General features: G+C 49.8%; 1 pseudogene; it reads left to right on the top strand.

The window, feature by feature from the left end:
* LOC133342228 (arginine-hydroxylase NDUFAF5, mitochondrial-like) overlaps positions 1-11,338 on the top strand; it is a 13,596-nt pseudogene extending 2,258 nt beyond the window's left edge.
* The last annotated feature ends 84 nt before the right edge of the window (positions 11,339-11,422 follow it).

Consider the following 11,422-nt stretch of genomic DNA (forward strand, 5'->3'; position numbering starts at 1 on the left):
TGGCACCCCACCATATGAATGTGGAATTTCCAACACGAATTTGGGGGCCACCATCAGCATGCCCTTTTTTGTAACTTTTACAATCACGGAAATTGAATGGCACTGGGACAGCCGTGCCTTAGTAATTGTTGATCACCATGGGTGATCGGGGGGTTCAATCGGCATATTCGGTTGAGGTGAATTTTAACCCGAGATGTGGCTCTGCATGCTTCGGCAGGTGGCGGAACAGATTGTCGACCGACTGTTCGACGTTTCAAGGTGAGGCACACCACCACACGCCTCCAGTGAGCATATATCGATTCTTACGCTCACAATATACGAAATCAAATCATACATCTGAGCACTTCACTATTTCGTTCGTTCGTTTCTCAGTCCGCTTGTCCTGGTGAGGGTCGCGGTGGCAGCGTGTTGGGTAGAGCGGTCCAGACCTCCCTTTCCCTGGCGACAGACTCCAGCACTGCATTACTATGCACCAGAGGTGGGACAAAGTCATTGTTATGCAAGTCCAAGTCGAGTCTGAAGTCATCAAATTCATGACTCGAGTCTGACTCGAGTCCAAGTCACATGACTCGAGTCCACACCTCAGCTATGCATTACTACACTACTGTACACTACTATACACAGACTCTAGTTCTTCCTGGGGAATTCCTAGGCCAGCTGAGCGACATAGTCCCGCCAGCGTGTCCTGGGCCGGCCCTGGGGGCCTTCGCCCAGTCGGACGTGCCCGGTAGAGTTCCAGGGGGGGTCTACTGGGGGGCATCCTTACCAGGTGCCCGAACCACCTCAACTGAACAAACAGTATCCGTTGCTATATTTAGGCTAATGGAGTGAATGAGATGGAACAAACGAGAAACGAAACAGAAACAAATATTGATTCTTGCCACCCTGAATTATGACACTTTGTCAAATTTCTGGGGGGCGTAGGGAGACGTTAAATGCCTCGGTTTAGTCTGACACAGATCAAAAGCAGAGTGGCGTCTCCTGTAGGCAAACAGCATTGACAGCCGCTGGGGGGGCGTGGGGGAATGCTTAATCAGCCACTAATCATCACTACATCGTAGAGGTGTGGTGGCATCTACAACATTGACCACAATGACTGCATCGCCATATTAAGCTGCTATATGTAATACAGTAGATGAGGTGGTTATACAATTTTACATATCCAGGTGGAGCAGTGGGTTAGAAAATGTAACTTGCAATCTGAGGGTCATGAATACACATCCCATTTCAGGTCATCTGGGCACCATCACCATCATCCCTCCAAGGTCTATTAATTAAATCACCTCTTTTTTTTAAGTAAACAGTAGTCAACCTATGGTTGACGATGATCTCTGCCATATGAATGTATGTAAACTTCTTTCGCACCATATTAGCCAACCGTCTAATCGAGTACGGGGGAGGTAAAAAAAAATCAACACAAAGCATAATGTGGAATTCCCGTGAACTGTTTCAGGCTATGGATGGAGAGGAGCACTGCACCAATGCTCGTTTGAGCAGGGAGGCACCCGACTAATGTATTTTTAATGACGTGAGCGGTAAATGGAACAAATAATGATATCGCACTCACAGGATGTTCCCCATGGCCCTGGATGTGGGTGCTGGGCGTGGATACATTGCTCAGCACCTCAATAAGGTGAGCTCTGGAGTACAGGACACGCGCTTCACTGTGGTGCTCACTGCGATAGAGCCTAAAGAGGAACAGCACACATGTTTATTTTAACCAGGTATGGTCCACTGAGCTACATAGCCATATTTCAGAAACGACCTGGCCAGAAATGATAGCTCAACGAAGTGGCTTATCATGTGGAAATTTATAGCAGCCATTTACTCTGAACCACATGTTTCTAAATGTGGAGGTAAAAACCGGAGGACCTGGAGAAAAATCCACGTGACCACAGGGAGAGAGGACATGCAAACCTCCAAATATACAGGTGTCGGGGTCGAACCCACGACCCCCTGCATACCAGGCGAGGTAGTTAACATCTCGCCACCGTGGAACCCCTTTTGCTGTGACAGCCCAGCCCTGGGTCTTACACTTTCATACAGCCTGTTGCTGCAGGCCAACTTTATATACGTTCACTGTCATCACTGAAGAAGGTAATCCTCGTAACATTAAATGTTCAATTCATGGTGATATGAATCATTCACTGCGGCTCATTTTTAATGTGCCTCAACTGTTTCTCATCCTCACAGCTCGTGCGCACTCGGTACAGGGTGCATCTGCACAATGACGTGTATTGTGGGTTGAAATAATTGTAATTATTTTAGTGCTATAAATGTCCAAATGATATGCCACTTTGTTGAGCTATCATTTGTGGCCAGATTGCTTCTGAAAATAAGTGAATACCTAGGTGGGCTTTGTCTGGTAGGATGGAGATGGTTTAGTTGTATTTTGTATGTTTGGGTGATTTGTTGACCGTTCTTATATTTTGCACTACGATCGTGTTTTGTTTGTTGTAAACGTCCTTACCTGCCCCTCCTGGACATCTGTGAAAAGAGCTTTATAGCTCATCAGATTCCTCCAGTATGAATAATTATTCATATTCTGGCTAACACCGGTACGCATTTTCCGTTCCAGGAGACCGTGGAGCTGATGATCCAGACGGACCCGACGCACGATGCCCTGGTGGGTTGTGACGTCATACGTGCAATATAACTTGGGCACACGGCAGAGTGTAGTGTGGATAAGAGATTACTTAATAGTAATCATAATAAACTCGGTTTTCTATTGTGCAATTCACACAAGGCCTCAACGTGCTTGAATGGTTCTCAGAAGTAGCGTGATAGAACCGTTTTGTGCCTGTTTCTAACACACACAGATAAATTATCTGCTCTACGTGCTATGCAAAAAGTACGGTTGGAATAACAGGAGGAAAAATAAAACGTAATCCAACTGAAGTCAAAAGAAAACTGCTCGATTAAATAATGGGCAGCTCTGATTTGCATTAGTAGGCCTGGAACCACTGCTGGAAACTCCACATTCCTATTGTGGGGGCGGTGTCTGCAAGATAACCACTTGGATTCCTCTTTATTTTTTAAGGTTGGAGAAAATATGGTGATTGATGGGAATGAGTTGACCCGTGAATTATTTGCTTGAACCCGACACCTTTCGAGAGCGAGTCGGGAATTTTAAGGGCAGTGAAATTGTAATTGTTCCCGCGGTGTCGACATGTTAACTGCCTCGCCTGGTATGCAGGAGGTCGTGGGTTCGATCCCAACTCTGATGCCTGTATATTTGGAGTTTTCCCATGATCGTTTTTTCCCTCACATTTAGACTCAACATGTGTTTAGAGTATTTGGCTGCTATAAATTTTCCACGATAAGCTGCTTCGTTGAGCTATCATTTGTGGCCAGGTCACTTCTGAAAAAGAGCTGTACAGCTCAGTGGGCCTTACCTGGTAAATTAAAAGTGTAGTTTTAGTTTAGTTTAGTAATGCAGAAATCATCTGGAAAATGAATTGTAGCAAGTTGTACCTGTCACTGACAAGTCCACGACTCGCATAACACTGTTACGTTCTGGCTTGCATGACTGTGAATGTCCGGCAGATATAGCGGTTTAATTTGTCTTGGCTTTTCACAAGCAACTTCATACCCGTAATGTATAGAAGAAGAGAAAGGAACGGGAAAGGAAAGACAGAAGCGAAAGAATGGGAAATCAGGGGAAAAGGGATGAGAATAGGGAAGGTAGAAACAGGAGCAAAGGGTCAGGAGAGATGGGGATCAGGAGGAAGAAGCTACATCGGGGCCTCAACGCTTGCTGAACGAAGGAGGCAGCGGCGTCTGTTTTCAAGGGGTGGCGACGGAGAGGGGAGGGTTGGCCACTCAGAAGTCACGTGATTTACAAGAGGATTGAGCTGATTTAGATGTATACGCTTTCCTCCACAACTGTCTAACACTTTTGTTTGAAGCTGTCCACTTTAAACATTTCCACAGAATTTACATAAATATTTAGTCCGTTGTACGGATGTTTAATTTATTTCACATCGTACGTAGCCAACCCTGCCAATCAGAGGTGCGGGGGAAGGCGTGCGATTTTGTGTAGTCTTGTGAGCCATGAAAATCGGTGTTATTAGATGGATCGTGAACAAGCCTAGTGATGTGTAATCCTGGCCGTCCGCCTTCTGTGGTGCTGCGGATCGCTGTTCACCGTCTGCCACTGCTGCCCCTCCTGCGCGAATTCTGCACCGTCGTCTTCTCCCCCCCTTGCGTTCCTCACACTACCCATGCTCCTCCCCTCCCCCTCCCGTGTAGAGGCGTCCCCTGGCCACAGAGGTGGAGACTCGCTGCGTTGTGGCAGACGAAGAGTTCCTGCCGTTTCCGACGGACACATTCAACTTGGCGTTGAGCAGCCTGAGGTACGTGTGTTGTGCACGCGATTTTGTGCGTTTATTTTTTTAAGTCGCTGACGGAAGGAGATCTCATTGTGAACCTAGTCGGCATCAACAACAGAAGATCTGACTGGCGAGTGATGACTAAAAATGTACTTATTTATCCGGGAATGCCACACTGACTCATAGGACTTTTTCAGGAGAGTCCTGCATTGGGTTTTTTAATTGAAGATGCTTTCAGCCAAATTGATGACTAGTTGTGTTTATACGTGTGGGAGAAACCCAGACTACCCGGAGAAAACCCCACGCACACGAGGGGAGCAACACGATCCAAGGCTGATAAGTGAGCTGCAGGACACTTAAGCTGGCACTGCTGAGAGCCTCGGTTTGAATCTGAATGTCAATCGCTCTTGTTTGAACCGGGTTTTCAAGTCGAGAGAGTTTATGCTCTCGGCTTGGTCACCAATGATGGCACAGAAGACCACCGTGATAAATCTTTAACTCATTTTGGCTACATTCTATCTCCCGACTCAGAGTATTGGTTTGACTGTCACACGGCAAGCGGTTTAGAAGTACGGTGTGTGTGATTAAAGAGGGCGATGAGCTCCAGAGTCCATCAGTAGAGCAAACAGCCTTTCATTGAAAGGCTGTGTGCACCGCATGGCTTCATCGCCCTGCGGAAAGTCTTGTCCTAACTCTCGCCCTCTCGTCTCCGTCGCAGCCTCCACTGGGTCAACGACCTGCCCGCTGCGTTCCATCAGGTGAGCAGAAACAATCACCGCTCCACCCACTGCCGCCTGCATCGGTTGTGTGACCAAAAGCATTTGGAAGAAGCTTTGAATGCTAAATCTGGCCGGGTGCCTCAAGAGTCGGGACGCTCAGCCAGCATCACCAAGATCCTGTCTTTTTTAAATTTGTTTTTAGGCTGCCAATGTCTAAGACTAAACTGCATTCCCAAGTCTAGGGAGCTGATGGCGTCACCCTGGTTACCAATAACTGCACGAAAACAACCTATCAGTATATTTGGTGATCAATATATCCTACCAATTTGTAGCTTAAAAATAAAAACATAAATTGGTTTGACTCTCTGTAGCAGAGGGCGTGCTAAAGTACGTACGTACGTTGAACTTCTTTCGCACCATACGTAGACAACCGTGCAAATAGGGGGTCCTGGCGAAGGACAATAAACTAAACACAAAAAGCAGTTCTAAAGAAATGAGTTTGTCAATCTCGAGGATGATTTAAGAGTGCACAGCTCCAGTAGCTTCCTAATAACGGAAGGTAGAGCGTTCCAGACGGTCGCAGAAACGCGTCGGAAAGCGCCGCACGATGCAGTGGCCGTCTTTGTTCGATGACCAGCGAAACGCCGCTGCGGGTGCCACCCTCTGGTGTGTGGATGTAAAAGAAGTTTACTTGAAGGGAACTCCGTATTACAGACAGTCCCCGGGTTATGGAAGAGATAGGTTTGCGAGAACAATCCGTAACCCAAATTTTCTGCATGTCGGAAACTGAACAATTTCCCAACAAAATCAACGATATAAAACCCGTTTACCTTAATCCTCGTGAAGCCGCAACCTCGCCGCGCTGCAATACTTGCGCTTTGCCTAACTAACGCAAACATTTCCGCGGATTGAATTCTTTTGTAACAAGATTCATGGGAGCTTTTCTGTAAGTCCGGATTGCCGTAAGTCGGGTCTTCCGCAACCCGGGGACTGTCTAGCTTTGTGACGTAATAATAATAATCACTACTTGTCCACGAGAGCCACGCTGGGTCGTAGGACTCTCTTTCATTCTTATCCTTGCTACACTGGGTTTGTATTTTAATATGTTTTAGCTAATTGATGGGCCTTTCCTGATAAAACAAATAAGTAATTAATGATGATTGTTTATTATACACGTGGGAGGAAATCGGAGCACCCGGAAAAACACCCACAGGTGCGAGGGGGGCGACGCTTTATCACTGTACAGATGGGAACGGATGGTGATTAGTCCACTTGCTGAGCCACGGTGATCCACCAACCCTCGCTGCCTCCACAGCACTGGAGTGCGGCGTAGCCACCGCTGCCCAGCACCGTCATATCCACTTCCACCATCTGTCTATAACACACTGAGTGGCACTGCTCTGTCAGAGATCCCAATGGGTACTGCATCTGCTGACACGACGTGCCTGTGAGATAAACGTGGGTTTTCTAAACTAAACTAAAGTATGAAACTAAACAATTTATTATTTTACCAGGTAAGGCCCACTGAGCTATGTAGCTCTTGTTCAGAAGCGACCTCACCACAAATGATAGCTCAAAGAAGTGGTTTATCACGTGGACATAATAGCAGCCAAATACTCTAAATGCATGTTTCTAAATGGGAGGGAAAAACCCAGCGGATCCGGGAAAAAATCCACACGACCACCGGCAGAGAGACACGCAAACGACAAACATAGAGCATGCGTCCTGCATACCAGGCGAGAGAGTTAACATCTCGCCACCGCGGCACCCCAACTGGCTGAGGGCCGGTGATGCTTTTGAGCACATTGCTCGCCGGCGAAGCAAGACGCCTTGACTTTGGCAGATCGCCGGTGAAATCCGAGCAACGTGACTCATTCGCGGGGGCGGTGGCCTCACCGTGTGACCTCGACCGACAGATCCACAGGGTGCTGAAGCCCGACGGCGTCTTTGTCGGGGCTATGCTGGGCGGGGAGAGCCTCTTCGAGTTGCGGGGGGCCCTGCAGCTGGCCGAGATGGAGCGCGAGGGGGCTTCTCGCCGCACGTGTCGCCCTTCACCACGGCGGCCGACCTGGGTGGGCTGATGACGCGCGCCGGCTTCACCATGCTCACCGTGGTACGTGGTGATACGGGTGCCGGCAGCGGTTGCCCTGGCGCCACCGACAGCAGCGGCAATAGCGGAGTGCCAGCAGCGTCCGTGCAAGCATCGGCGGCATCGTAATATCAGCAGCAGTGACAGTACCAGCGTTATCAGCAGAATAACAGCACTGACGGCGGCGTTAGAAGCAGCAGCAGCACTAGCAGCAGTCCCAACCACAATGACACGAACGGTATCGGCACCCGAATTGAGAGCAGTGATAACATGGCAGCGGCAGCACTAGCAGCAAAAGAAGCAGCAAGGGTAGCAGGAGTGCAAGCAGAAGTAGCAGCAGGGTCTGTTGCAGCAGAACGAGCAGCACCACTCGCAGCACCACTAGGAGCAGCACTGGTGCTGTCACGTCACACCTGTTCTGTTTGTCAACATGCACGCTGCCAGATCTCAAGTGCTCGAGTCTAAATGGATGATTACCTCGTTATCACGAACCACTTGCGGGATTGGAAGAAAGTTCACCGTCAGGGTCGTCGCTATGGCAGGTTTAGTGACCTTTGAAGAAACGCACGAGAACATGAACGTAGATGTGTGCGCGTGCGCGCCTCCTGGTCGCGTGCAAAACATTACGCACGCGGTTTGCACGCGTTCACTATTCCCCTGTACAGTACGGTAGTGTGCTGCATCGTGCGCGGGTCGCTGACGGAACGCGGCCGCCATGCGGCGGTAGAAAGAAACGCGAGAGAACGCGCTCACGCTGCCACGGACCGCTACACAACGGCGGGATCGTTATGTTGAGCGTGGCTCGTCACAACGAGGTGACACTCTTAACCACAGTAATTTAGTCTTTATTCCGCCGCTGAAGGTCTCCTCCCATACAGCACCGTCGGTCATGACGGTTGTCTGGCCATGCCTCGCCACGCTGGTCAGTGCGTCGTGTCGAGGGGAGGGGAGGCGGGGGGGAGGTGCCACCAGCGCCCAGGTTGGATATCGCCCACCAGCGATGTTAGCCGAGCCGCGGCCTGGAATCGAACTCGGGTTGCGAGGTTCATCGTGCAGCTTGTAAACCACTGAACCCCCCCCCCTCCCTCTGGTTAAATATATAATAATAACGGGCATTCACAAGAGGGACAGTGAATCTCAGGGCGCCTCAGCGTGGTCAAAGGATTCGAGCGGTGTCATCAGTGGGCTTCCAAATATAGAATTTTAGCAGCAGGGCTGTGGTCTGGTGAAACGAAAGATGACGATCACTCGCAGGGCGAGAGCTTGCCACATGCTTGCGACCTAAACTGATGGTCCTCTCCAATCTCTGTGTCTCTGTCCCTCGCCCGTGTGCTCCTGTCCCCGTTCTCTCCCTCTATACGTCTGTCTTCCCGTCTCCGTCTCCCCGTGTTTGTCTCCTGTCCACGCGTCTCGCCGCGTCCCTGTGTCGCGTCTGGATTCCCTTTTGCTCCATCTCCCCGTGTTTGTCTCCTGTGTCGCGTCTGGATTCCCCCCCCCATGCGCGCGTTGGTTTTAGGATATGGACGAGATTGTGGTTCGTTATCCGACGATGTTCGAACTCATGGCCGACTTGCAGGGTAGGTACTGCATGGCAAACATTGACATACGGACACATACACACATTGGATATATGGACGTGTACTGTATTACCAATGCGCATACGTGTGCACATTGATAGTTTTGTTTTTATACACCCGCAGTAATAACCAGGGTGGCCTGCTGGATTGAACGATGAGCTTGAGCAACATGTATGTTGAACTTCTGGCGAATGTGCTGTGTTCAAGTGCTGTTTGTCTGTGCGTGTCTGTGTGTTCGGGGAGCGGTGGCGCAGCGGTTAGCGCGCGGCGCTACGATCACGGCAACCCGAGTTGGATTGCCACTCACAGCCAACACCGGTGGTGATTATCTGATTCGGTCCTGGGCCCCTGCTAGGGCGACTCGGCCTCAAACGATGACCGAGTGCGGTGTGCAAACATCGCCACTGGGGAGACAAAAGACTGCCGCCCCCTGCTGCTGGCCACTTGCCCCAACAGTCTGTTAGGGCTACACGGGGAATCTTTGTTGTGTGCGTGCGCATCAGGGATGGGCGAGAGTAACTGCACGTGGAACCGGAAGGCGATGCTGCACCGGGACACGATGGTCGCGGCTGCTGCCATCTACAAGGGTTTGTGCACTGGGCGCGCCCGACGATGACGGCGATGACGATGATGACGACGATGATGACGATTATGACGACGATGATCCTCCACAGTGACGCCACTTCGGGAGCAGTTTGGTGATGCTGCTGCTGCTGGCTCCGGGCTGCTGGCTGTTGCTGGCTGCTTTGGCAGTGGTGCACGAGCACAGATAACCAAAAAAACTCAACACATTTGTCATTAGCACTGCGGCCTTAAAGAGAAAATGATGTAACGGGTGACGATTAAGGCAACGACCCTCCTGGCTTCTTCTGATGCGCTATGAAGAAGGGCAGTTGTCAAATCGTGACTCGTTATATATTTTTCCTTTTAAGGCCGCAGTATTAATGACAAATGGGTTTAGTTTTAGTTTTTTTAACTTTGAGTGCATAAACCCATTGGCTTTCCATCGGCACTGATCACAAGCACCTGTTTTTGTGTAGGTGTGTATGTAAATGTACATACGTATATGGGGGTATGTGTGCACGTGTGTGGGTGTATCTGCGAGTGTTCATATGCCCATATTGATACACATGCAGCGGTGTATTTGGTGCACTGCGGTATGAACCTGGCGACCCACATTCGATTCCCGCAACGGCCAACATTGTTTAAGATTATCTGAACCTGTCCTGGGCCTCCCCCAGTTTGACTTAGCCTCAAATGAGTATCTGGTCCAGTGTGTAAAGATCAGAACTAGGGAGACAAAGGTGGTTTGGCGGGGTACCGACCACCCACCCCCTTGTGTGCTGTGCTGGCCTTAATAGGTGCTCGCTAACAGCACTTTCCCCCAAGTGTGTTTCACGGTTACACAGGGGAGGGGGGAAACTTTATCCTTGTGTGTACGCGCGTGTGCTTTGACACAGAGATGTACGGGCCAACGGAAGACTCCATCCCGGCCACGTTCCAGGTGCTGCACATGATCGGCTGGAAAACCGCACGAGTCACAGGTGAGACCTCTACCCCGTGCATGTTAGGCTCTTGAGAGAGCACCGAGCCACCACGGCCCAGCATCGGGGTTCAAGCCCTGGCAATGCACGTCTCATAATTAACTACCTCGCCTGGTATACATGAGGTCGTGGGTTCCATGATGACCCTGAAACCTGCATATTTGGAGCTTGCATGTGCTCCCCATGGTCGCGTGGATTTTTCTTCGGGTTCTCCGGGTTTTCCCTCCACATTTGGAATCAACGTCACGCGTTTAGAGTATTTGGCTGCTATACATTTCCACATAAGCCACTTCATTGAGCTATCATTTGTGGCCAGGGCGTTTCTGAAAAAGAGCTACATAGCTCAGTGGGCCTTACCTGGTAAAATAAAAAATGTATCCTGCAGTTGATCCAGGATTGTGATTGGAGCCACTGGAGAGATCGTAGCAAGGATTGGGGTAGATGCCTCTCTTGCAGGAGTGTGGAAAGCGCACAACACAATTGGTTCGGCCTGGAACTCAATCCGTTTCCTCTCCTCCTGTCCAGGCCAAGCCGGCCAAGAGGGGCTCGCAGACTCGATCCTTTGGCGATCTGGGCCGCTTGGAGCCGAAGACGAAGTGAACTCTGCCCTGCCCCCTCATGTGCACAGACTCGCACACGACACGGATCCGGGTTCTCAAGGCCAAGCGAGTTGATGGTTTCATCTCGGTCATCGATGTACTGAACAAACAAAAACTCCCGTGTATCGTTTTGGATTTTACTTAATCCTGGCCCGCCAGCGGAGGTCTTACATTACAAATGTGTCGAATCAACGACGTTGGGGAAAACCACTATCCACTAACGAGACCGAGACGTCGTCAAATGAACTGTTAATCACAAATCACATTGTTGAGCAGAGAGCCTGGCTTCAAAATACAGTGCACAACTTCCACAAATAATAGGGAGATTTGTTTTTTGTCTTGTGAAGGTCTCCCCAAGTTAACTATTGCTCGTCACTAAGTCTGCTCCAGTGGTGTGCAGTGACACGGGAGTTGAAAGGTGAAGGATGCAAGAGATCGCAACACTTTATTAAAACACGCGGGTATCCACGTTTACAAAGCAAGCTCTTCACTTCCAAGTCACAAACTCGTGGACTCGCACACCGATGTATTGCCAGGCAACTTGGCTTTGATATTTGCGTCCG

This window comes from Lethenteron reissneri, chromosome 14, assembly GCF_015708825.2.
Source record: "Lethenteron reissneri isolate LAM-NWPU_2019-01 chromosome 14, ASM1570882v1, whole genome shotgun sequence".
Taxonomy (NCBI): Eukaryota; Metazoa; Chordata; class Hyperoartia; order Petromyzontiformes; family Petromyzontidae; genus Lethenteron; species Lethenteron reissneri.